The sequence below is a fragment of the Lathamus discolor genome, chromosome 3, assembly GCF_037157495.1.
Source record: "Lathamus discolor isolate bLatDis1 chromosome 3, bLatDis1.hap1, whole genome shotgun sequence".
NCBI classification, from domain to species: Eukaryota; Metazoa; Chordata; class Aves; order Psittaciformes; family Psittacidae; genus Lathamus; species Lathamus discolor.
In genome coordinates this window covers 9,752,358-9,779,114 of record NC_088886.1, presented here as the reverse complement: position 1 = coordinate 9,779,114, position 26,757 = coordinate 9,752,358, and the positions used below count along the sequence as shown (strand labels likewise).

Here is a 26,757-nt window from a genome sequence, read left to right as displayed (position 1 = left end):
AATGTAAAGCTTGTGTGGACAGTCTTACCTAAATATATTTCTGGTAATACCAATTTAAAATGGTTAGTAATGGTTTAAGGTCAACAAAAGTAGTTTTAAATTTAATTTAACTAAGTACTCATTACGTGTGGTTTTCTGCTCTCTTAATAAGTCAGCTTGAGAACTCAAATGAAACTCAAGTGATTTCTGTGTGGAGAAGTTCCATTTGAAACAGGGAGGGAGCAGTAGCTGCTGGATAATCTACAAAATCACTTTCCTTTGATGTCCCCACAAAGGAAAGGTTTGGAAAAGACAAGATACTTTCTAGCATCATCAGTGTAAAACATTTATCTCATTTAAACGTACTGCTCCTTCTATTAAAATCTCTGCCCAGAATGTTTTGGGACACTTGCAGCCAGAGCAGCTCCTGGGAAGGTCACTGCAGTAACTCAACAGGCTGCTCCAGCTTCTCAGTCAGGACTTTTCCTGGATTGTTCGTCCATATAAAGGTTTAATAGTGGAATTGAGAGGTGATCTCTCTTCAGCTTGGACTATAGTGAGCATCTTTAAAGATCTTTAGAAGAGATCTTTAGATCTTTAGGATCCTTTCTTGCTGAGACAGTTGTATTTCAATATGTTACATTACTAGACTGGAAAGCTAAACAGTCCTCACACTACACCACTGGCAATTCCATCTGGAACTTTGTGGGAAGATAGTGTATTTGAAGGAGTTTCCTAGCTCACTTTTGGAAATGCAGGTGAAGCTATAGGTTGAACCTTACCAGTTTTATAACTTTGGGGTGAAGAATAACCACTGATGCCAACTATGTTACTGCAGGACCAGGAGGACTTGCCCAGCATCAAGTCTTTATTGTGCATTATGTAGAGTGACTGAACACAGATCCCAACCAGCCACTTCCTTTTAGCTACTGTGATAGGTACCTTGTAGGCACCATGGGAGACATGCCTGAGTAAGCCAGACAGACACAAATACAGGAAGAAAATACATCTGTCCAAAGCCACAGACGAGGCCAGTTATAGAAGTAGGGTTAGAAACCTGTCACCAAATTCCCACCTCAGTGTAGAGTCCCTAGGAGTGACCCCCTCATTCCCAACCAGCATGAAATGGTGTATGCCTTCTGTGACCTGTTATAGGCAGATAGGGATAAGGAATAAACACACCAAAGGTTTGTCTTTATTGTATCTGACCTAAGATAAAAGTATGTAAAAACAGCATGTGTTATTTTTGTTGATATATTTCAGCACTGGTGTCATCTATGGTCAGCAGAAGGAATCCATTTTTCCTTTGGACACAGTAATGTTTGTGAGTTCTGTGTGAGCATGAAGCAGTCATTAGTGCTACTGTCAAAAGTAAATGAAGACTGCAGTAGGTATTATTTGGATGGGCCAGAGGATGTTCTTTAGCAGGTGCTTATGAAGCCCATCTCCAATGGCAGTGGTGATGGGAGGAGAGCTCTAAGACTGTTCTCATTCAGAGTTAATGACAATGCAGACAGCGAATCGTTAGCATGGGCTGAGCAACTCTTTCCCTTGCAGACCCTTCCAGCAGAGGCTGAGAGCAGAGGTCACTTTTTGGTTAATAGCTGCAGATGGATTCCTCTTCTCTGAATTTGTCCAGTCACTTCCTGAGCCTGTCAGTGTTACGATCAGATCCTTTCTGCTCAAGCCTGGCATTCCGTCCTGGGCCCTGATGGTGAGTGTTCTGATGCTGCTATTCTACAGGGACACAAAGTTTCATTTCCCAGAGCTGCCACAGTAGCATTAACCTGGAAAGAAGGAAAAAACCACCCCATTTTTAAATAGGGAGGTGGAGGAGGAATAAGAAACTTGGAGCTGGAGAAGCAACAAGATGATTTAACAACCAGCAGCTTTTTCCAGCGTTTTTAGAAGCAGATGAAAACCACAGCATGCAGGTGATCAAATGGAGTGCTCGGCCTCCTAAATCAGCGCCGGCAAGAGGGACTAGCTGGCATTTGTCACGCCCGCCAATTTGGTTGCAGTGGAATTTGAACCACGCTGCTGGAGATATTGGACAATTTTCTTTCATCTGGTTGTGGGTCGTGTCACATGGCCACCATATGTGTTGTTCCTCGGCACGCACACACACACACCTCACTCCACGCAGCTGTCAAAACAAACATCAGCTGCCTTTCTTCAGTCCAGGAGAGTTTCGGCTCTGGAAGCAGTGGAGACCCAAAGGCTTTCCTAACAGGATTTCACATCGCAGATTATCTTTAATCCAATTCATCTCTGACTGATACAGCTTTTGGAAGCCTGTGGCCCATCTGCAGAGTTTGCTAGATGGAAACTTCTGTCAGCTGCGCTGAAACCGCTTTCTCTGCTGGGCTGTAATAACAAGGAAAATCCTGTAATGATCTTCCTCAACCATGGAAGGGCTTTGTTGTGGTCATGAACAAATCTGAATTTACGGCAAGAGCGTTAGATTGTATACAAGGAATAGATTTCACTTGACCTCTGGAAGTCTTGCATATTAAATTGGGCTCTTCTCAGTTCTTCTAGAAATGAATGCCAGAAAACCAGATCTTCTGTTTTAAAAGTAGTGCTTAGCCTCAGGATTGCGCCAAAGACCTGGAAAGCCCAAGGGAAAATGTCCTGTCACAATGCAAAATGCTTAAAAATAATGTAAATCTTTCTAATCCCTCAGGACAAAGCTGGTTGCAAACTGCTGTCCTGTCCTAATAGCGCTAGAAAACCACCACGGCCACAGTACAGCACTGAGAGAAGGGGTGGGATGCTGGAAGATGTTGTTCTGGTTCAGGCCACTACGGGGTGTAAAATGCAATGAACACTTTCTTCTTTTTTCTTCTCTCTCTCCTTTTTTTCTTGTGAGGTAATGACCAGGTACCTCAAGAAGAAACCTGACCCACAAAGTAAAACTACGCTGATTGAAAGTTTCCAGTCATGTAGATGAGGCCCTTAGTGACATGGTTTAGCTGTGGACTTGGCAGTGCTGAGGTAAAGGTTGACTCAATGATCTTTTCCAACCCCATTAATTCTGTGATTTGATGTTGCAATCAAAGCAAGATGAGTAAGCTGGGCTGATGGATGAGGTAAGATGCTTCTGGGCAGAAACAAAAGTGATCTGTCCTTTAGTGTGGTGGGCACAGCACCTCTGGTTTTAGTGCACTGGCTGACTTCAGGAGCAGGTTTTCTTCACTCCTTACTGGCGCTTCCAGACTGGGTACTGGATTCCCCCTACCAACAGTGGACCTGTGAGCAGAATCACAGCAGTTGTAGGAGTGGGGGAAAGGAGATTTAAACAGCACCAGTAAATGACACATTCCCCTTTGCCTGAAGACCCACCTCCTGTTTTCCAGCAGGGTATTTAGGGAGGAGGCAGGAAAGACAGAAGCATTTACCCTGAGATGCTACAATCTCTTTCAGATCCAATAATGGCCAGAATTTTCCTTATGTTTTTTATCTCTGTTCCCATTTAACATTGCCTGTTCCTTCTTTAACCACAATCCCCATGAAAACACCCATGCTTCCAAAAGCTTCTTGTACCTTTATAGCCATGTTTCCATGCCACCCTTATCACCATAAAATTTTAGGTTTCTGGTAAAATAGAGATGACTTGTGACTATGAAACTGTTTGTTCTCTTCACCTTCTTATGTGGGTAAATCATCCGAGAGCAGTGAACTGCTTGTTTTGAAAGGGATTTATTATACAAGTGATGTATGTGGTTTGTGTGTGCGGGAGGGTGTATATATATGTGCTGATCTAAGTTTGTTTTAGAAGAGGCCCCCACTTCAAAACAACCTGAAACTGCTGACCTCCAAGATATGGTGTGTAATCGATGGATTTCCTTGGGGTTCTGAAGTGATGAGGAATAGCTGGCCCTATGAAGCCTTTTCCTTGGCAGCAGGGCTGAACTCATGCTGCTTTATTTTGTATTACTACTGATGTTGGCCTAAAAGTGAAGCGCACAGACCTTAGTCAAGCTGTAGTACTAGCTGTAGCACTTAGACAAGCTCTAGTAGTGTGGAAAGCGCTATACAAATCCATCCTAACTGGAGACAACTGCCCAAATGAGCTGAAAAATACAACAGCAACATCTACCTTTTGGTTCGTTCATTATATTTTGACTTCAGAGATTTTCCTGCAAGCCATTATATTTCTACTTGAATCTTAGTTTTCATTAGAATAAAGTAAGCTAGAAACAGGTAACGCTAGCTAACATTTTAAAATGAAAATGTGGGGTTTTTAAACAAAAATAATTCTGCCATGGCAAACAAATATTGGAAAATCAGAACAGTCACAAGGTAAGGGGAGAATAGCAGCATAAGTGAATTGTGCTAAGAATGTAAGAACTCAGTTTCTGACAACCACAACATTTAGACCACAAGAAAAACTTTTTGTGTGATTATTCATCCTGCTCCTTACAATCCCAGGGACTATGGGAGCCTTCCAGAGGGTAAAAGTTTTCATTATATAGTAAATCACAGACAAGGTAGGTAATTACACTGGTACAGGAGGAGCAGAAGCTCAGAGACATTAAAGGTGAGACATCTGAAAGTGCTCAGACAATGCCCCCTTTGAAAGATTCTTTGACACCATCAGACTTAGGACAAGTAACATACCCTTTGAAGATACCACTTAAAAAGCTTTCCAAAATCTGTCAGTAATTTGAATCTCTTCTGCCCTATCTCAGACCACAGAATCCCCCCATTCCCTCTAGGGCAGTGTCAGCAACGTACAAGCTACTTTCTCCCTCCTATTCATACGGCCATGACCCACAGCACTACGGTCAGTGTGCAGTTACTGCACTCTAACAAGCCCAGTAAGTGCTTTTTCAGAGCAAGGTTTAGGATTCTGAACACAGGCCGGATGATGTCTCATCCCTTTGACAGCACTGGGCAGCAGGAGAGGCCAAGGTGGTGGCTGGAGGATGGTGGGGCTGGTCCCTGCTGGCACAGAGGCCACTAGCTGACAGCCATTTAGAACCAACATCGATGGCTTTGTGTAATTACCCTTTCGTTCCAGGGATATCTCCAAGATGGAATGGCATGAGAAGCCTTCTTCCCCCAGCTGCCTCCCTCCCCCAGCCCATCAGAGGAGGCTTCTGCATTCTTTGGTTGCTAAAGTGGTGTGGGTCTGCATGTGTGTGGATATTCCTGTGCTAACAGATACGTTGAGAAAGGAACCTCCTGTTAAGTTAAAATGCAACCAGGAGAGGCTTCCCTGCAAGATCGCGTATGTTTTCCTTAAGATAAGACTTTAGAGGGATAGTATCGTTCCCCACAAAAAGATTTTTCAGCTCCCATGACACCTGAAGCAAACAAACGTCTTGTGGCCCAGCATTGATAGATGCAACATTAAAAGGAATCTGATATCCTCTCCAAGGCTAAAAAGAAAGAGCCTTCTCACATGCTGTACCAGGGGACTTGTGGTGAAGGAGTTTTGTTCTTCCAGCCCTGGGATTCATTCTGCTCCCTTCCATTAATGTAAGTTTGCTGATATGAAGAGAGATGCACCACTGAGAACATGAAGAGAATGAAGCTTTCTGTTGTGGCAAGACCTGAAGAATGGGAGATGAAAAATGTTCCCTGAAAGAACTGAGAATCTCCTTTAGACACAGAGAAATCGCTTCCTTGTCAGCCTTCTGCTCCTGTTCCCCTCACTGGATGATATTAGTTCCTCACATCCATTTATCTCATGTCTTCATCTTAGCCTCTCAGTCACTCTGTGCTACCAAGCTTGACTTGCTGCTCCTCTATGGGAGGAATGCCTCAGGCATAGATTGTTCTCTAGCTTCAGCTGCATTTATAGATGTGGTCTCATGCCAATTCATGTTTCCTTCTATATATGATGTGCCTGAAAATGGCCTTCAACTCCTAAAGCATTGCTTGTACACTCTGCTCCCTGGACTGCTTTTGTTCCTATCACCACAAAGGTTCTTCTGCTTCCGTGAGCTTTCCAATACCTGAAGTCCCCATGACCCCGTTTTATTGGTTATGCAGACTCAAAGGACCATTGCACAATCAGTGCTCTCAGACAACCTCCACACTCTTCCTTTGTCCGATCAAAGCACCATTCCTGGGAGAATCAATACCTCTCTGGAAGGGTGATGTGTTACATGTTTAATTAAATGATGAACTCCTCACCATATGAAGCCATAAATGTGGAAAGTTTATATGGGGGTTAAAAAATGAGGCAAATTTGTGGAAGAAAAATCCATCAGGTCATTTTAAACCCAAATCACTGCTCCAGAATTGCCTGAATTTATTATTTCTGAACTTTGGAGAAATGTTTTAGAGAAGCAGGACTATCTGCTTTGCTCCTAGACAACTTTGTAGCTCCCTGCACTTTGGTGCCCTGGGAGGGAGCCTGCGCTGGTAGCATTAGGCCTGCCTGGCTCCGGCTGCTCTATCCGCCTGGAGTTTCCTTTCCATAGTCCTGCCTGAATCCATCTTTTGCTCTTTTTACTCCACTGACTTTCATTCTCCTTTACCAGTCTGTTGCAAGAACCTTCTTCCTTACAAGCCTCCTTCCAGCTCTCTGCTTTCCTTCTCTCTCCCCCACATCGTGCTAGTAGCTGGGGGACAAAACAGTTACTTATCATGTAAATCTGCAAAACCTCAGAGGGTTCCAGACGATTTACATAACAGAGGCCGTGCACCTTCAAGCAATACCAGTCCCTCCGGGGGAGCTCACGGAGGAAGTTACTCATTTTGTGGTTCACTCCGTTTGCCCGATGATTTCACGTTTCATTCCACAGTTTGCTAACCTCTCCTTTGGAAATGGCGATGAAAATCTCGTGGAGTTCACTTTAAGGTTCCTGGATCGTACTCCCTGCAGGTGACTTTTACTTTTCAGCCTGTTTGGCTACTCCTTTTCCCCGGGGGTTGTATTCCTCCCTCCCCACCAGCCAGTTGTGCAACCCAGGCTGCAGTTATTGACAGTCTCCTTGCTCTGACTCACTCAGCGGCTGGATCCCGGGCTGAGGTGCAGGACACCCCTCGTTGTTTGCCACGGAAGCCTCTCCTTTCCTACAGTTGCAATGCCGACGAGGGAGGGCTGATACAATCACTGCATTGTTCTTCCTTTGGATCCCTGAGGACAGTGTTTTGGGGACGAGCTCCTGAAGGTGTCTTTTACTAGCAAGCAAAGCAACTTAAATAAAAGATCTATAGAAGCTTCAGCATAAAACTCAAATGCAAGCTTGCTCTCCCACACAGTTTACTTCTGAGGCAATTAAACATTTCTTGCTGTTCTTGATGCTGGGGGTATAAGGAGAGGGGGTCCATCAGTTAAATATCAGTTAAATATCAGTTCAATATACACTTGAGCCCTTTTTGTTCCCTTTTCTTTTTGCTTTCCTTTTTTTTCTTTTCTCTAACTTGGTTCAGGAGCTTTCTGGAACTGGTTTTCTCCTCTTTCCTCAGTCTACAGACTGGACCTCTAAGGTTTTCTCAGTGCAGCTAATACCTGTTGATATATATATCAAGAGGTATATGTATAGTCAACCGTACAAACTTTCAAAAGCTCACCAGTTCTTAGTGGACATTCAGTTATATTTCTTCTTACAAATACAGTTCATTTCATTCAGACAATCTAAAATAAATCATGCTGATGCTGATTTCACTAACTATATTTAGGTCATCTTTCACCTGACAAATCTTGCAGCCAGAGGTAGCTGCTGACTGTGTGCGTGTTAGATCTATCAGAAAGTCTGCCAGAAATTCAGCTGCTATAGTGATGCTAAACATTTAAGAAGTGCAATAGAGCATTAGGTGATCATTTTGACAGTAGCCAGTTCATAGTGAAGATTTGGAACACATTGCTGGGGAAAGTTATGCTTGCTAAACACCTACGGGGGTTCCAAGGATGATTGGAGAAGTCTATGGGGAAAAAAGTCTATCAAGGGCTATTAAACACAAAGCATTCAAGTCTGGCTCAGGAAGCCCTTGGAGGCTGTGGGGTTTCCGAATTGTTGCTGTGTATTTTCTCTACTCTTGTTCTTTTCACAAGACATTCATTGTTCCCATTTCTCTTCCCCTTAGAAATGTCATCAGACCATCCCTAAAAATAACTAAGAGCAATACTTTACAAAGGGTGTTTGAAGAAGAGTAAACTGAGGAGAAACTAAGCAATTATAGGGATAATAAATCAGAGAATGGGGCAAAATGTAACAGAAAAAAACCCCAACTCTAAGAATGGAGCTGCAGAGAGGGACACTGAAGGGGACACTTTATGCAGCACCAGACACTCCCTGAAGTCCAGGGAGCCACGGTAGCAATCTAGGACTGGAGACGGGTGGGACTTGTCACAAAGCACTGGTCTGACAAGGCAGCGCTTCTCATGCCCATCTTGCTGACTTTATCTTCCTGAGTATTTAATGAGACTCCAAACTTCAAACCCTTTTGAGTGGAGGGGAAATGCGTCTGTAGGGCACTGTGGTTGAATAACCTACTTCAACCTGGTAACTCCTAGGTCAGGTTTTGCCTTTTTATTTCTTTTCCTTTCTGCTTTTCTTAGAAGATCAGTTTTGTGGAAAACATCATCTGATCTGAACATCTTTTCAAATGTGATTTGATTTTAGTTTTGTAAAGACTGACCTCATCCTATACTTGTCCAGCACTAGTTGTTGATTTCAAGCCACGTTATCCTGAACACATCCATATTTGATTGCACTACAGAAATCTCTCAGCCTAGAGCAGGAACCTCATTAATGGCAGGAAAAGCCTATAAGCTTCCAGGGATGCATTTTCATAAGGGATATTTACCTACAACTTATTATCTGCTTCATGTCTTTTTTTGTCCATGTGTTTGTCCCCTGGGTTTGAAAACATAGCCCTGAATCTGTGTCTTTATGTGGCCCTTTTGATGTGTGCTGGTGCCCTGTGAGCCTCACCTCTTGCAAAGGAAGGGGTCTCTGCACCTGCACGCCTAGCAGACCTGCTCACAGTAGGTGAGACGAGTCAAAAGGAAAGCATTGGACCTTGAAAATGCAGCTGCTTTATCCAGGCACTGTTTCAGTGGTGTGGCTTTGCAGGCAGCAGGGAGATGACTTAGCTGAAGAGACCTACAGTTCTGCTGCAAAGATGGGAGAAGGACATAACATTGGTTGTTGCGTTCTATTGAGTGCATGAGAGGAGCTGCATGTGTGAGAGCACTGAGGGATGCAGTTGGATTACATGGATTTGAAGGCAGTGGTGGACTGCGAGGGAAAAGAGTGCTGAAGATGGGTAAATCAGAAAAGCAAGTCTTTCTGCTTTCCCTTTCCATGCTTAAGGGTCTGCAGCTGAGGCAAAGTGTGAAAACTCCTGATTGAGGCCAAAACAGGAAGAGTGGTATCAGGGAGGGTGGTGGAAGAAGGAAGAGGCATCTCTTTTGAGGGATGTCACAGCACGGTGGTTCCCAACATGGAGTTCCTGCAGTGAGCTAAGTTGGGAAAAGTCTCCCAAGCCATAAATCTGAGTTTTGAATGGCTATAAAGTGTCTCTGGGTGTACTTGCTGCAGGAGAGGGTGGTGTCCGCATCCTAGTACTCACTTCCTCTCTGATTACCTAAGTGGTGCTAAGAGATGTAGTGCCAGTTCACTACTGCTTTAAAAGTAGGATTCCTGTGCTGTTTCCAATTGTCCTCAGCCAACCCTCTAAGCAAAAAGCGATTGAGCTATTGAAGGGGACATGTAGGGACAGCCTACATGGAAAAGAAGTAGAAGAAGCCAAATGAGAAATAGAGAGCTCTGGAAATTCAGCCAAGTTTCAGAGGAATCCCTGGCAGAAGGTTTGATATTGACTCTATTGGAAAAGTCTGAACGTCCTGAAGAGTCTGAAAAACTCATCGAGAATATCTTGGTACAGAGCAGGGTGGCAAAATGAAAGATGCATCACTCTGTGATCACTTCATCAAAGAGCTTTCAAAGGCCTGTAGCCTTAGTTGCACTTCCAAACCCGAAGCAGAGATTGAGGCCTCTGTGTATTTGGAGTTTGTGAAAGAGGGAGAGTCTCTGCCTTGCAGATCCATTATATGGAGACTGAACTTTGGTATGAGGGCTGAGGAAAGGTCAGCCCAGTGCCAGGAAAGACTCAACCCACAAGTAGGAGCAGAATCAAACACTCTCCTGGGATGAGCTAGATGATGCAACAGGGACCTCTGAGAGGATCTTGAATCCCAGGGACCTTAGCTCGTCAGCCTTAGAAGAAATGCTTATGTTGGATGGCTCCGCAGTTAATTGCTGGGGAAACTTGATCAGAGCAGAAAGACTATTCCCAGCCTCTGGCTAAGCTGTTGGCTTTACTCAGTGGTTTCTATCAACCACTGTGCTTCTCAGAAAGTTCCTTTCAGGTGCATCTTCCCTGAAAGATTAAATTCCTCTGTGCAGATTACAATGCTGTGGATTAACTGCCCCCTGAGGCTGAGCAACTGATCCCTTAGGCCATGTGCACAGGATGCAAACCATTGTATGAAGCAGGAAGCAGAGAAGATTTGCCACACAAAACTGTTGGGAAACATTATTTAAGGAATAATCTAATTTCTTATTTAAGGAACAGAAGCGGAGGAGTAGTACAGACCACATTCTGTCCTAGGCAGTAAGAAATATTCAGTCCTAGAAAGACACCCAAATTCCAGTTACTGCAGGAATCTGGGGCTTAATCCAACTCCACTAAAGTTGATGACAAACTTGTGAAGGTTGCATCCTCCATGCTGGAAGAAGCAAAGAGACATTTGAAAGATGGGAGACAAGGGGGAGTAAAGGTTGCTGGAAATAAAACAAGCCTGAACTGAGAGATTCACAAGAGGAAGCAGTTTTGAAACCCGGGGAGACTTGGAGGGTTTGGAATTGAGGATACTAGTCTGGACAGTTACCAAGAGAGAGGAACTGCCTCAATATTTTGATCCTAATCTTGCTTCCGAGTGTGGTGTTCCTGCCCTCCCTTTCCCAAATTTATTTAGGTTTACTGCGAATGACTTCCTAGATCCTATCTGTTTAACTAGCTACATCCATGTTTGTGCAATGGTAATTCCCTATGCAGCAATCTCTGTCATATTTCAGTCTTGGTAGGTACTTAAGATGCCCTGCATCGTGGGGTGCAGCAGTGCTGGTGTGGGACTGCCTGAGCTCCTGTTGACCCTGTCAGATGTGGAAATGAGCTCTGAAAAGGACATGGGCTGGAAGATGGGAGCAGATGTGTTAGATGATATCTGGAGTTCACTCCCAGATTACATAAACCATAGTGATAATATACCAGGACCTGTGGTTATGGCAGACAGCTCACTGCTCACATGACAGTGAGTCACACAGTGGGTTTGTTTTCTTCCCATTCATTTACATCCCATTTATCACTGGTGGTGGGTAAACAGTGAAATGGGTTTCTCAGAGTGTGATCTTCACAGAAGCACCTGAAACACTTCCCCTGGAGAGCACTGATTTGAGACAATTGAGTCTAGAAGGGAAGAAAATACCCTTTTAGAACTTCTTTGGTGAAAATTGCAGATTCAATGGAACCAAACTGTAAATTAATTTAAGTCCGTGATGTAGAAGGGGAAAACAAAGAAGTTAGAACAGTTGTTTTTGATGGCTTCCAAATTGGACTTTCCCATGCAAAGAGACTTTTCGTGTCACGGATTATGTTTTGTTTCTTGTTTGAACTCTTGAAAGGGAAAAGAAAATGTTTTAGTTGATTTTTTCCCAATTTCATGTGATATTTGAGAAATAAATTTCAGATCCAATCAGCATTTTATTTTAACATTTAAGTTGGAATTGGCAGGAAATTGAAACATCATTCCAACAGCTCACATTAGAATTCAAACTGTATATTCCCATGGAGCTCTCACTCCTCATCCCAGGAGTCCTCAGCCCTCTGCAGTAGGATAAGCACCTGGCCGGTGCACTGAAAAATGAGTGTCTGGTGCCCTCTATGGGTCCACACAAAATGATGGGCCCGAGTCTGACCCCCCTGTTTCGTCTTTTCATGCCTAAAAGCCAGATTTAGGACATTCTGAAATGAGCAGATTTCCCTTCTGACCAAGACAATGGCGATGACTTGGAAGCTATTCAAAATTTGAGCTTTAAAGATGTAATGTGTCTTTTGCTCAGAAGGCAGGACTGTGGGGTTGGGGCTTTTTGGGAAGACAAGAGCTGAAACTAAAAGAAAGAGAAAAGATTACTGGTTCTTTGTCACATCTAGTATGGGAATGCTATAGGTCACTCCCAGGGAAACAAGGTACAAAAGACATTTCCCTTAAACTAGACCAGCATTGCACTTGAAGGTGCAAAGTCTCTATATCTGCATACCTAAGCTGGTTTGATGTACTCAGTTGGGGCATTACTAGGGACAAAGCTGGATGTGTGCACAGCCTCTTCCCAGCCTTAATTAGCAGCTAGAGTCAATGTGTCTAAGCTGGCTGCAGTGTTGCTACCTCCCCAAGAGATGCTTCAACCTGACAGTTCAGGAGCAGCCCTCATGTTCAGTGAAATGCTGGAGTTGGAGAGGTGCGAAGGGACTCCTAGGAGCTTTATTGCAAGCCAGTTTACAAAGGTGCCAGGAATAACATGCAGTGCTGGCTGGGATGAGAGCAGTTTTTTGTACTGAGACTTCCTGTGCAGTGCTGATAAAATAAACTCTACTTACCTTTCCCTGCTTCTCCACACTTATGTGGCTTGTTGCAAAGTTCATTTCTCTCACCCCTTCTTTCTCATTTATTTCCTCCAGTGAATATGAAGCTGGCACAGGAAACTGCATTGACACACTTGCAAACTGAAGGACTCTATGCTCAGACCTGGCAAAGCCCAAATTTCAAGTAAGTCTAAAATCTCTCTTCAGCTTTTGAGTTGTGCTCAGTCTCTCAATGGGGATCTAAAACCTGTGCATCTCAGTGGTACCCAGACAACCAGGTTATTCCAAGATGTGGTTGTGGAAAGATGATGAGTAGGAGGCCCAGGGCTGAGTGTGGACTTGAACTTTGGCAGGAGAAGAGACAAGACAGCAGTGGTGGTAGGACAAGTGTCCCTGAAAGGCAGAGGGTTCCCGTGGTGGCTGCTGAGTGAGTTTGCTGCAACCTGCCTCTCAGAGCAGAGTGAGTAACCCAAATCCCCCAGCTTTTGATGACATCTAAGCTCTGTCAGCATGTGGCAATTGTGCTGAATTTCAGTGGCTGCAGCCCATCTCCATGCTGCTAATAATCAACTTCCCATCATCCTGTGCTTTGCCAGTACCAGTCCTGAATGGAAGAGATTGTATATTCACCTAGAATTGAGTCTTTTTCTTTTACAGAAAGCAAGAGAGGTGCATACAGAGTAAAATTTACAGGGCCTGATTGATTTGAAAAGAGAGGGAAGGAAAAAAAGTCTTAGGTGCGGTTTACCTTGTAAAGTATGTGTTTCCCTGCTGGTAAGGTATGTATATGAGTTTCCCTCCAATTCAAAGCAAGCTCTGTTCATCTCTTAAGCTCCTGTGTTGCCAGGATGGGCACTTTATGAGGGAGCAATCTATTTTGCGAGTGGGAGCAAGGAAGAGTGAGGTTGCAACGTGCAGCTGACCAGAGACATTTCCCTGCCGCAGGTTACTGGGTCAGATGGTGTGGCTTATTGCTGCATTTCTGTAGTCCTTAATGCCAGAAATGGTTTGCAAATGATTTAATCAAATCCCTTGTGTGTCACTGACTGATGGATCCCACTCTGTGCTGACCTGAGTCATATGAGAATTCAGCACTTCCCCTGCTAGTTTGTCCTAAAATTAATCATCCTGTCTGTTCAAAAAGTGTCTTTATTTCTCAGTTTCTGGCTCTGCCTTTCAGGCACAGACTATAACTCTGCCTTTCTCTGCTGGCTGAAAGAGTCCATTCACCTGTGGTGTTTTCACTGAGTATTTCTATTTCTTCTCATCAACTTGTCTCAATCCATTTTGATAGACAAGCAAGCTCAAAGGCAATTGCTAAGAAGTGTTTTGTATATCACTTTACTTCTCGTATTGTGTCTGTCCCCCCAGAAAAAAATCCCTCTCCAAACTTGGTATGTATTTGAATTATTCACACAAGAACTTCTCTTGGTGTTGTACCAAGAAAACCACCTGCATATATGGCTGCCCGTTCCTCTGTTGATCTAGTCGAGTGAAGGTCATATATTTAGTTCCTTTCCATTCTATCAGTGTGTCCTCTCTACCATCTTCTGCAGGTCTAAAATAACTAAGCTTTGCCTAAAACATTCCTTTATTGATATTATGTCAGTTTGCACGTAGAATGTTGTATTCAGTATTCAGCTAGATACAGTCAGATTCAGATTACATTTGCATTTACAGTCAAACAGATTTTTCACATTACATTTTCCAACCATCTCTCCAGCCGATATCAGGTTTGCCTATCAAACTCTATTTTCCATAACACTTTCTTGCTGGCATTAGTTTTATTTTCAGCTTCCCATTCTTTCTTTCCCTTTCAGCTGAATTGTCTACCAACTTTTCCTTCGTTTTTTTGCCTGTGCTGGTTTCAGGCTCCCTGGATTCTAATTGGCAGGGTAAAAATGCTCTTTCTTTTTGAAGCTCACCTTGTATTTCCCATGTATCAGTCCTCTAGTATTTTCCATGTTTTTAGGACATGCTAATCATCTACTGACATTTGCATAAGCCTTTGGGAGTTTGCATGTGCACACAGACCAGACTGTCTAAGGTGAAACATCCTATCCTATTGCTATCCTCCATTGTAAGTATTCCAAACCCAGAGCTAAACTACTTGATGAATGTGTTTGCTTTTCTGAGTTGTCTCTTCTCAGCAACTTTACACTCTCCAGTTAGTAACAGGTAGCTGTAGTTGCTAGAATTTCTGTTATTACATTCTTGCTTGACCACTTGTCTTTGGTTTTCACTCTGTCAGCAGTGATTTTCCTGATATCTTTTGCCTCCTCTATCCGTTACCTGCAGTTCATAGCTTCTAACTGGTCTGTAATGCTATCTATTCCTTTACAAAAATGGTTTCATGTAGCTTTTCCTACTGCTGTTGTCTTTGTGTCTGGGTTCGGCTTGTAGCCAAAGCTGTCCTTGTTCCTTGATTGGGAAATTAGTGGCTTATTAAAATAGAAATAAATAAAGAGGAGGTGATTAATGATGCAAAAGTTGGCTGAAATTGTGATCCCCTTGAAAACAAATCCATTTCCAAGAAAAATACGTGAAGTCAGGTCAGAAAGACCCAGCCTCAATAACTGTGGTGGGGGAACATGAACATACAGAGATAAGAAGTTATTATGCATCCTGGGATGTTTAGGGAATAGCTTAATAAACTTTAGTCTTTGACAGGAGGTAATGAAAGAGCAGAGGGAAGCAGCACAGACCATGTTCAAGTTCAGAAAAACATTTGTTGATGTTGCAATTGCTTTTCTTTTCTAGTGGTGTAGTCTGGGGCTGCCATACCTGAAGTGGATCTTCTTGTCAGACTGGATTTTTAATTCCATTTTAATAATGAAAATCAGCAGTGTAGGGTTATAAAAAGTTAATGTTGCCTGGAAAACCTGTATTTTTTTAACACATTACTTCTATTTTAGGGAAATATATAATCACAGTGTCCTGTAATGAAACCTACTTAGGTAATCAAAGCAAAGTTTCTATAGCACTGGCCCAGGGCAGGTAGGAACAGCCAAATGGGCCTACAAATGTCTTCTGCACATGAAACTATAGAAGGTTCATGCAAAGAGGAGAGCCCCAAGCTCTGGTCTCACTCACTCTGATGTGAATGCATAGTAACTCCACTGGACTCAGCACAGGCTATTAGTCATGTAAACCACAAAGTTAACTCAATTAATCTTTATTTCTTTTCTTGCTCTTCTCTGAGCTACCTCCAATTTGTCAATATTCATTGTTTGGCTCCATGTGTTGGGTACAGCCACAACAGAGGAGCTTTGCTCTGTAAGATGGTGCCTTTTGCATGTGCAGCCTCAAAACTTTAGTCATGGAGGGGTTTTTTTGCATCCCATTTTGTGTGCCAGAATGATGTATCCAGAAATACCCGTTTCCACCAGTCTTGCTGCTGCATAAGCTTCCTTTTCCTAGTAAATAGATTGGTTTCAGATTTAGTTTCTCAACAGTCTTCTTGCTTGATTCTCTCCTTTTTGTGTTATCTGTTTTAGTAACCTGTTTCTAACTTTATCAGCCATTGTCCTATCTCCCAGTTAAAGATTGTCTTCTGTCCTAGCCGAGGTTGTCAGCGTTGTGACCCATGGCTAATGGTCTGCCCTAAGCAGGGGTTGGTAATGTTTTCTCAGAGTCCTTCGACTCTTTACCTGGTCAGAGTGGGCCGTCAGAGATGGCTTCGAACTTGCAGAACAGAGGAGGATTTGGCAATACTCTGAGAGCTCAGTTGTGGAAGTCTCCTCATGCCCTTCTGTACCAGCCAAAACTCAGAGGCATTGCTTGAAGAACTGACTGGAGCGCTTGCCATGACAACTATAAATTGTCCCATCTTTTCAGACTTACAAAGGAGTATTGAGAACTGTGTTGTAGACATTTGCTTTTGTGTGAAGTCTGGTGTTGCCTTCATTCAGACACACTGCATTAATCTCCCCAGGGCTACCCTGGCCTGTGCTCAGCAGTCATGCCTTTCCAAGACTGCACATTGCCAGGATAGCCGTTTCTTTACCAATGTCACTACTGCATTGTCAACTGCCTTCATATGCAAGGCATTTTTCTTTCCTAATGCTGGCATCTGGCCTACCTAAGCAGCTAGCAATGATCAGAATATTTCTGAGCATCTGTATAACCAACAAATAATTGTTAGAAAATGACAGATTGGAGGCCAGCAGCTCCGCGGGGTTTTGCCATGAGAGCCCCATGAGAATGGCCCTAATGGATCAGACCACAGTTCCATCAAACTCAGAATCCTATTTCCAGTCATGGCTGAGAGTAAGGAATTAGCAAAGGGTATGAGAAAAGGCTAAGTGCATACTATAGCTCTCCCTCATGCATTCCTGACCTCTAACTGTTGCGATTTTGAACATGCTAAGGCAGTCACAGGCTTGTGGCATCCTCAGTGGATTTCTATTCCATGAACTTGTTCACTCTCCCCTTTAATCTGTGTAAATTCCTAGTGTCCACAGTGCCTTGTAGCTATGGATTTAGCAGCAGAGATACCTTTATTTTTCATTTTTGTCTTTATTGGCATTTACTATCTTTTCATGTTTGTAGTGTGGTACTCCACTGGGTAACAAGTTAGATTGACACACCAAAGATGTGGAACTGCAGAAGTCTACTCTGGATTGACAGTGTTTACCTCCCAGCTCACTCACACAGTGTAAAAGACACTGACTTCAGATTTGCTAATTGAGATTTGCCAGTGATAGCAGTACTGCAACAAACTTGTGTAGCACTGCTCTAGTGACCACAGTAATAATGTAGGAGTTCTCTAATTCTCAGGTCTGAGGTATTTCTCAGATGATATTCACACCGTCTTCTTGGCTGTTTCTCTGCAATGTGCATACCATCATTCTGCAAGGGAATAGATCTGAAGTGTTCCTCAGGGTTGTGCTGAAACAACTGCACAGGGCATCATCTTCTTTGTTTTATGTCATCTTGAGAACACTGTAATTCTCTTTCAAACAAACCAGGGGAAATGAATGGGAATTGTGCATATTCTGTTAAAAATTTCCTTGGTTGAAGTGTTCGTGGCAGGAGGTGTGAGTTGTAAGTACTAGCCTGTTTTCAGAAGATTTTTGCTAGCAGCTCACTGAACCAGTTTCCTGAGTTATTTTTAAAGAAAGCAGCAGATCTTTACCTTAGCTGTGTGTACACTAGTGGATCCCTGCCAAGCTATAGCAACTGGGAATCTAGGCTAACTCTTCTTACCTTTAGGTACCACTTACTCATGTCCTTGAATAAATAAATAGGTCAATCTAGAAACAGGCCTCTTTGCAAGAAGAAAACATGAACTTTCGTTATATAGCCCATAGAGGTGATGTCTTGGTCCATTTAATGAGCCTTCAGAAATGGGTTGAAGAAATACAGTACAGCAGCAGGAGGACTGACATATATCTCCAAATTCTACCAAATGACAATGAAGATAAATCTGTATGGGGGTCATGGAACCATAGCTTCTTGTAGTCTAGCTAAATATATCTACTGATAATCGAGTTGTGGACCAAGAAGCTCAGTCCATGGTACATTAACTATCTCATTGGCTTTCACAATCACAGTATAGGTATGCGTGTGTGCAAAACAGCTCTTTATAATTCTTCTAGAAAGAAATAGTTCATTTAATGAATCTTCTTCTTCATAGGCAGAATCCTCATGGTTTGCTCAGATGCCATCTTCAGTCCTGAAGATTTTATTTGTTCACTCAGCTGGATTGCCTCTAGCAGTGCAGTATTCAAAATGTGAGCTGTGCTGTGATAAGCACATGATGTCACTTCTCTTCCCTGATTAAAGGACTGTAACTCTCAAGATCTGGTTTCTGAGTGCATAATACTCCTAAAATTCACTTTTAGGGTCAAAGCCTGAGCTGGTATAAACTGACGAGGCCATGTTATCTTAAATATATAATAGACAGGATATACTGGATAAATACAGCACTGTCAACTAAAATAACAATAGTTCCATGAGGTTTAGGCCTCCTTTTAATCCACACCACCAGTCCAACATTTTGCTGTGATTTTTTCCAAGCCCATATGTGTCTCATTTTCTTCTCACATATACTGCTAACCTAGAGACGCAGCACCACTGAGTTCGGTGGAGTCATGTTTTGATTTAAACAGGTGTCAGATCTCAGTCTAGCAAAACACTTAAGCATGCGCTTAAGTTGAAAGCAAGAATGTGCTAGTACAACTGATTCTGACCTTGAAAACTTTCACTATCTACTTGAATGCTCACTATCATAAACGAGAATCAGGAAAATAATCACTTTGTTTCAGCCACTGAAGAAATTGCTCTAAAATCATTGCCATCGATCCACAAGGAAAACAACTGTTTCACAAAACAGTGTGAATATTTGGGGTTAATATGAACTGTTTTACTTTGGTCTGGTTTTTTTAATTCTCTTCAGGAAGCAGGAAAAGGGCTCAACCTGGACCATTATTTGAATGACATGTTTTAACTTTTTTGATCTTTTGGAAAGGACATTTCAGTTCGAATTTTAATGAATCCCATAATTTTAAAAATTGTGTTTCGCTCCCTCTCTAGCAAACTAATTTGCTGTTTGCTACCAGAAATGACTGATTGTCATAGTAAGATTTGAAACATAGCTGGGTAGTGCAATATGACCCAGCTAGAACAGAGTGCTACTAATATGGGCTCTCTTCTGGTTGTCTCTGGAAAGGTCAGAAATACCTATCCAATACCTACCCAAAGCCTGCATTTTGTTATAAATTAACCATGCAAATTAGGTCTTCCTTTTAGCTAATTCAAGAGTTTCAGATGTGCAGAGTGCAGGCTAAAGGTATTTGGTGATTCGGTTTCCACATACATACCATTAGCAAAACCTTTGAGCCAATATAAATGTAATGTACTGAATAAATATGAAATAATCACATAAATCCATAAAACATAGTTGAATTCCAGTGTAAAATTCAGAACTGAGGTGGATCTTCTTGCCATATTGGACAGAAGATCTGTTAGACAGTAAAAAAAAATAATTTTTAGCTTCTCCTTTTCCTGGAAAATACGCTTAAGAAAAAAAAAACCCTAAAAAATGCTTTCAATGTATCTAAAATTTAAACATGACTGGTTTTATGAGGTGGGCTTTTTTAAATCTGTTATTTGTGGACTTCCTCTGTGGAGAAAGATGAGATGGTTTCATGAAGTTTGCCATTCTTTTGGGTGGAGAAGGTTGCGTTCAAGCTAGTGACAGCAGCCTGAAGTTCTACAGAGCTCTCCATGAAGGTCAGCTTTCTCAGTTATCTCTCCGCTGGCAAGCTGTTTTGCTCCTTGCGCTTTTCCAACCTCTTTCCTGCCCAGTCACACTGCATACACATTAGCTTGCACCCAGACCCACACCCAGAAGGATCCGAGTGGGACCCTTGTTGAAGAAAGCCGAACAAGCAATAGAGGCTAATTCACTCAAGTGCCATGTACTTGCGCTTGTATTGCTAGGAGACATTTGTGCCAACAGTTTTGTGATCATACCAACAGGGAGGATAAATTCTCCAAATTCTTCATCTATCTTGGCTTAGGCTGCCTTATTGCTCATTTTAGAAACTCCTATAGGCTGTATACCACAATGTTCAGGGATCCTGCTTTCAAACCAGTAGTTGACAGGCACTGGCACTTGCATATGCAAATCCTGTTGATGTGTAAATGCAAGGATTTCTACATGTGACATATATGTACAGGAATATCAAATTGTCTCTGCAAATCCTTGTTTCAGCTGGTCTGCTGCCAGCTATTGTATGGCACTGGGCAATACTTCATGCTATTCTGACTGTCTAACAAAACAGCTTAGGCTGAGCCCTTTTGATCAAGGTGTTGATAAAAGTGTTTTGATAAAAGTGTTAGAAGCATGTTCAGGCCCCAAGTTCATTGCCAGGAATTTCATAACATTGATCTGCTGGTTTGTAGTCATGACCATAAATCTATAGAGAAAGCAAAATGAAAGCCCCTGCTCTGGAAGAAGCTGAACACCCACAGATCATGACCATCACTAAGGTTTCCCCTTGAGCTCTCAGGGAGAGGAATCTCCTAGTGTCCCATAGCATTTTGGTGTGGGATGAATTATAAGAAAAGACAATTCGCATGACTCAGACATGTCACCACATTTAGAGAGCTGTTTACATAGGTGCTGTCTTTAGCCACTGAAGACAGAAGAGTTAAAGTTTAAATATTTACCAGAGCTCTGTACTAGGAGGATAAGAAGGGAGACTGTAGAGCTTAGAGCATTAGGGATCACCTTTTGCTGATGGGAATATCCGCTGCAGTTAAACAGGCTCCCCCAAATTGCTAATGGGAAGCCTTTCTGTTTTACTGTGGCAGGTGTGGTTTTATGCTTCTAGAAGACAATTCACTAACTGGGGGATGGAGAACGGGTGCCTGACAGTCATTGGCATGCTGTAAGAGCCAGCTCTGACATGCCCTTGAAGCAGGACATCCTGATGCAATACTGACCCCTGTGCTCCACAGGCTGGGGAGCAGTCTCCAGCTGGCAGTCAATGGGTGGGCACAGAAGCAACCACAAACATCACTATGTCTGTGTAGACTTCTTTGTCAACTCCTGTGAACGCAGCTGTGTTCGTTTGGCCTCAGAAGTCCTCTTTTACGTGTGGCAATTCAGATCATAGGAGGTGGGAAAGGAGCGGATATTGTGTTTGTGTAGTTTGTGTACAGTCACAAGGCAGGATGGATTTTGGGTTTCATACTGCAGCCCTTGTTGTATAAACATCTAGCAACAGACATGGCCTGGCTTCCACCTCTTATAATCCAAATAAGACAAGAAAAAGAATATTTCCAGGGGTGGCTTGATGCTGTTAGCACTTTTGAGACCTTCTGGTTGCTTTCTGCCACCCTTGACTTGTTGGCAAGCCCACGGTGTCTGCTCTTTACCTTTGGTCTCCTCCCCAAGAAAGGCAAGAAGGCAGCTCCATATGCCAGGCATTAACCTGGGAACCTGACCTGAGGAAAACATGTCCCATTTGTGCAGTTCAGTGTAAGAGAAAAACATCTGTCTGTCATGTCACGCAAGATAAGGTGATTTGTGAGTCCATTTACCTCAGGTGGATTCAATTTTTGGTCTTGGAAGGAACCCAAGCCAGAGAAAACTGTCTGCATACTGTGCTGTCCAGCCTGCAGAGCACGCATGGAGCAACTGGCTGCTGGAGAGATCCTGTCTCCTGGATGCTTTCTGTAGCTGCTTTGAGACCCCCACCTTCCTCTCATCACTAACAATAACCAGATACCTCTGTTTGCCTGCAGTATCTAAAAGAGGAGACCTCAATTAGACCGAATGCTTTAGGCTGATATGGACAGTTTATGTTGTTTCAACCTCCTGATGAATCTGTATAATATGTTGTTTCTCATTATGGGTTTGTTTGTTGTTTTGTTTCTTTTTAATCTGCAAAACTTATGGCAATTTTGTGATAGTGCTCTGTTTTAAGGGAAGCTATATGGAAAAAGTGAGTCAGAGTAAAACCACCTCCAACCCCAGCCTCACACAAGGCAACCAGACAGGGATGAAGTGCTGCCATATACTGTTGATGGCCAGAAGACCTTGCAGGTGAAGTTTTCAAGTGCGCCTTGCTCTCTGCTTTGGCCTGACATAGCTTCTGTGGAAGCCAATGATAGTTTTATCACTGACTTCATGCCAGCAGAGTTAGGCAGCTCTGTGGAATAGCTCAGGCTCGTAATCTCAAAATGTGAGTTTCTGGACTGTGGTTGACAGTGAAACACTTGCGTTCTCTCACATCCTGACCCAGGGTTTCTTGAAGAGTAATAGAAATACAAGGGGGCAAGGGGAAATGTGGTGTTGCTGGAGGCAGCCAAATATCTCCTCTGGAGGATGCACTTTAGGTCTGAGATGTGCTGGGGGCTCACTGTGAAGGGTGCTGAGAGGCAGAAGAAGGAATAAATGTCTGTGATTGTACAAAAAATCTGAATTCCTCTACCCAGAAAGGAGTTCTTGAAACAGGAACCTATAACCCTCAGCACCTGAATTCATCTAGACAGCTTTCCTTCCATTCCTTAGTGGCCTGGCTTGCCATGGTGAAAGAAGACAAGTGAAAGAGGAGTACAGAATATGATATTTATGATTTTAGAAACTTTAAATGTCAATATGTTAGGCAATTTCGGCAATCAGCAAGACAAAATGATGTGGGAAGAGACATACCCAAAGACTGTTCCAGTTGAAGATACTTCTCCAAACAAAGACAAATAAGACTGGAGCTGTAATTTAGTGCAACCTTCCCCAGGCACATCCATCTAGTAAAAAGGGACAGGCTCCACTTTCAGAGGAGTAATATCCTCTATTTAATTAATCCTTTTTAGTAAGAATATATGTTCAAGCCTTCAGCCTGCCTAATGCACTGGGGTGCTCGAGATGTCCCTGTTCATTCACAGTTGGTAGCAATACAAGGCAAGATGGGAATAAAACAAGAGCATAGATGAGGGGAAAAGGAGGCAAAATATGGAAATGAAGAAATACAAGAGTGCTGCATCTCTGCCAAGTGGGTGGAAAAATAGGAAATCTGGGAAAATGCTGCCTCTAGCAGGATCTTTCAGACCAAAGAAAGAGCAAGAACAATCTTTCTCTGTTTTTCACCTGCATACCGTTTGCAGAAAGAACTGCTGCAACAAGGACAGAAAGCAGCCTTAGATTAAGTGGACATTGGCTTCTTCTGCCTTACATAGGATTTTGGCCAGGGCTGAAGTCATTCCCTCCAAATCAAAGGCAGGTATGAGGTCAGCCTCAGCCTCAGGCTAAAACCCCAATGGAATCCCTTAGAGACACTGTTACTAATGGGAACTCCCTGCAATAAGAACTGTCCATGCAGACTTGCCCAGGCTCAGATTGTCAGCACAAGGTGCAAGGGAATTTGGCCATAATTTCCTACTGTTATTTCTACAGCAATAATAACTTCAATTACATGTGATCGTGGTAATGCTTTAATATAATTAATGGGTGAAGATCTGTGATTATGTAAAATTTGCATTGTTAATTAAAGTAAGATGTTATAGTGCCAATGAGACATTTTACCAAAGGGCCTTTTATTTTTCCTTGTTATTACACAGAGGAAAAGGAAAGCCCTGTTTCTAGCTTAGAGAATAGAGATGTAGAAAGAAGAGTTAGCAAAAAGGCATTTGAAAGTTTATTTCAAGTGCAGGCTCAGTTATCATCCCTTCATCAAAGGATCTCAGAACTTCTTTATACTACTGGCAACTACCCTGTGACTTACCTTTGCTGTAGGCATTATTAAGCCCTTGAAAAGCTAAGGTGCAGGCAGTGGGTGAATTTTCATTCAAGGTTATTCTGTGCTGCAGGAGCAGGGATAGGCAGACTATTCTGTACAGGCTACATGCTTTGGAGAAGCATGTGGCTGCCATGGTAATGCATCTGGGAAGAGAGAGAGGCAGGATATGTGTGAGCTTCATCACAAGGATCCCAGCATCATGGGACCACAGGCAACACAAAACAAATTCCCAATCCAACATAAAAAACGATACTGAATCATGAGGTTGTCTTGCATTAATGTCACATTGTTGCCTCCCGTGTGTTCACTCCTTGTATCGTTCATTCTGATTTGTCTGAGCTTATCGTTTTTTGGGGTTGATTTTTAATGAGTTTTTCCCCCTGTATTTCTCAAACATGATTGAGCATATTTGAGCACTGATAATAGGTGTTACAGTGGTGAAACCACTATGGTCACAGTGGTACTACGAAACACAGGCACGTTCAGATAGACATCGATGGCTTTGATTTCAGGTCATTAATGTCAGCTGCCCTGATTTCTATGGAACTGGGCAGCCTGGAAATCAGGCACCTCAGCTTCTAGTGGCTGGGAAACTTACTTGGCATTTACTTTTTATGAGAAAGCATGAGAAAATGTTCATTTCTGTCCAGATCCCCTGTAAAAATCTCAGAGGTAAAGGAAGCAGTGCCAGAGCTGAAACATCTTCAAAGCTGAAATGTATGTTTGAAGTTTTAAAAAAATCACAAAGCCCTAAATTCAGACACTGGTTTTCAATAAAAACACTTACTAAAGTATTTTCTTTTTTTGCAAGTATTTAAAGAAAACCTGTGGGTTTGCAGTGAAAAATGACAGCAAGTTCTAGGCAAAATTAGAAGCCACTTCTAACGGCTGGGAGATGGGAGTCTTTGCAAGGTCAACAGAAGATCATGTGGCCACTGCTGGAAGAGATTTGGGCTACCCTGGCTCCCAAGCATAAGATGCCTTCATCAGAAGAGAGTAATTTGTCACACAGGAAGATGCAGGATGAATATCCCGTTGCACTAGCATAGTATTACCTCCCCTCCCCAAGAATGTATCGTTTTGCTAATGACGTACCTGAAATAACTAGCATTTTCAATGTAGAAAGTGCTTATATGTGCATCCAATCCAGCAAAAGCAGCTTTTCTGGGAATAAATAATAATAATTAAAAAAATCCACTTTTTAGAAGGGTTTCATATTTTGGGTTATGCATGTAACTTGCATTAAACCCCTCCCAAACACTACTTGCATATGTAGAAAACAGTTGCTTTACAACCCTCTCCTGTGTCTTCATTGCGCACATAACACCGTTCTTTGTGAGGTGTGCAAATGCTTCAGCACTTGGGGCAGCAGCACAGATCCAGTCCTGTGATGTTTTGTGTTCACCTGCAGACCACGCAACACCCTGTACTTACTTCCAGAGGTATCAACCTGCTAATGAACAGCTTTCCCCCAGCACATTCTGCATGATGGAGGCTGAGACCTGCCCACAACATGTGGAGGGTGAAGTAAGTTGTCTCAGAGAAATTCAGCCCTTTGGCTGCCTTCAGGGAGTGTTGAGAATGGGAATTATTCTTGCTTTGCCTCCAAATGGGCTCCCCACCCATGCTCCTAACTGACAGCTCAACTTGAAAGAGTTCACCCGCAGGAAGCTATTAAACTGATGATCATTCTTGTGGCTTATGCACTGATACAAAAATGTTTCGTTTCAAAAAGGAGGAAAAAAAAAAAAAAGCTGTGGTAATTTCTATAATCACTTTTTCTTCCTCTTAAATAAACTTGGGCAGGATCCCAACGAAGGTGGTTGACTGTGTTGGATAACTAAAGGATAGATCTTTTACAGCCTAACAGATCGCTGAACATTGTGTAAATATGTGTTTAGGCAACTGAAGGCTTGTGCTTCCCAGCAAATTCATGGACAGCTGCTTTAGGATAAACCCTGACTCAGCCAAAGCAAGTGTTAGAAGTCAATGCAGAATGGTTTCTGCCCGGGCTTTACCGATGTCAAACACAGCTGCGGCACTTTGTTGAAATCTCCCTGGAACCCAAGTTACCTCACCTCATCAGAAGGCTGTGCACGCTTTCTGCTTTCCCGAGCTCTTTCCAGGGGAATAGGAAAACGGCGAGGTCGAGCTGAATGATTGGGATCTTCTCCCAGGAGGACAGGAGATAGGTGAATATTTGGGAATGCGTTCAATAGTATTTGGAGTGTGGCAGTGGCATGGAGCCATGGGCAGGATGCTCTGTGAGAGATTAGATAAGGTCTTTTCATCAAACACATTTGATTAAATGTGATTCCAAATTGGACCTCTTTGGTCTAAGAAATGAGCTGGGCAGCTCCCAGGAATTCCCCTGGAAGACTCCCACCTACCTCTGAGCCACGGCCAGGTCAGAGAGAGTGAATGTCTTTCCTTATCAGTAAGGATAAGGAATTATTTCCTGATCCTTATTTCTTTCACTCTTATTTCCTTCACTCTTATTTCCTCCTCCATCTCCCCGTGGCTGTTTTTGTCATTTCTTTCTGTTAGGAAGTGAATTGGCTCTGAGACTGGGCCCAGACTGGTTCAGATGATAACTGAAAGGGCACTTAACAGCATTACAATGGCAGGTGCAACACTCACAGACAGACTGAAAATCTCTGATTTGACCAACAAGTTTCCAGAAGCTTCCCATGGCTTCGTTTTCCCTTTGTTTTTTCCTGTTGGTTCTTTTCTCCTCTCCCACCTGCAAAAACAGGGCTCTGACCATTTATGTCTTTTTTCCCTAATGATCTGGGAGTGGATTGGGCACACTGCTCAGGAATAATGTTGTTAGACTGGAAAAAGTGTGCAAAGCGCAGATTCTGAATACTGTCCACAATTGTCCATTGACTTCAACACTGAACTGCTTTACTTCTGCTCT

The 26,757-nt window shown here is 42.8% G+C and overlaps 1 long non-coding RNA gene across 1 annotated transcript in view; it reads left to right on the top strand.

The window, feature by feature from the left end:
* Positions 1 to 26,757, top strand: part of LOC136010831 (uncharacterized) — a 61,781-nt gene that overhangs the window by 15,251 nt on the left and 19,773 nt on the right. The window contains exon 2 of the long non-coding RNA XR_010611021.1: positions 12,685 to 12,772. This is a non-coding gene — a long non-coding RNA (uncharacterized LOC136010831). The remainder of the gene's footprint in view (positions 1 to 12,684; positions 12,773 to 26,757) is intronic.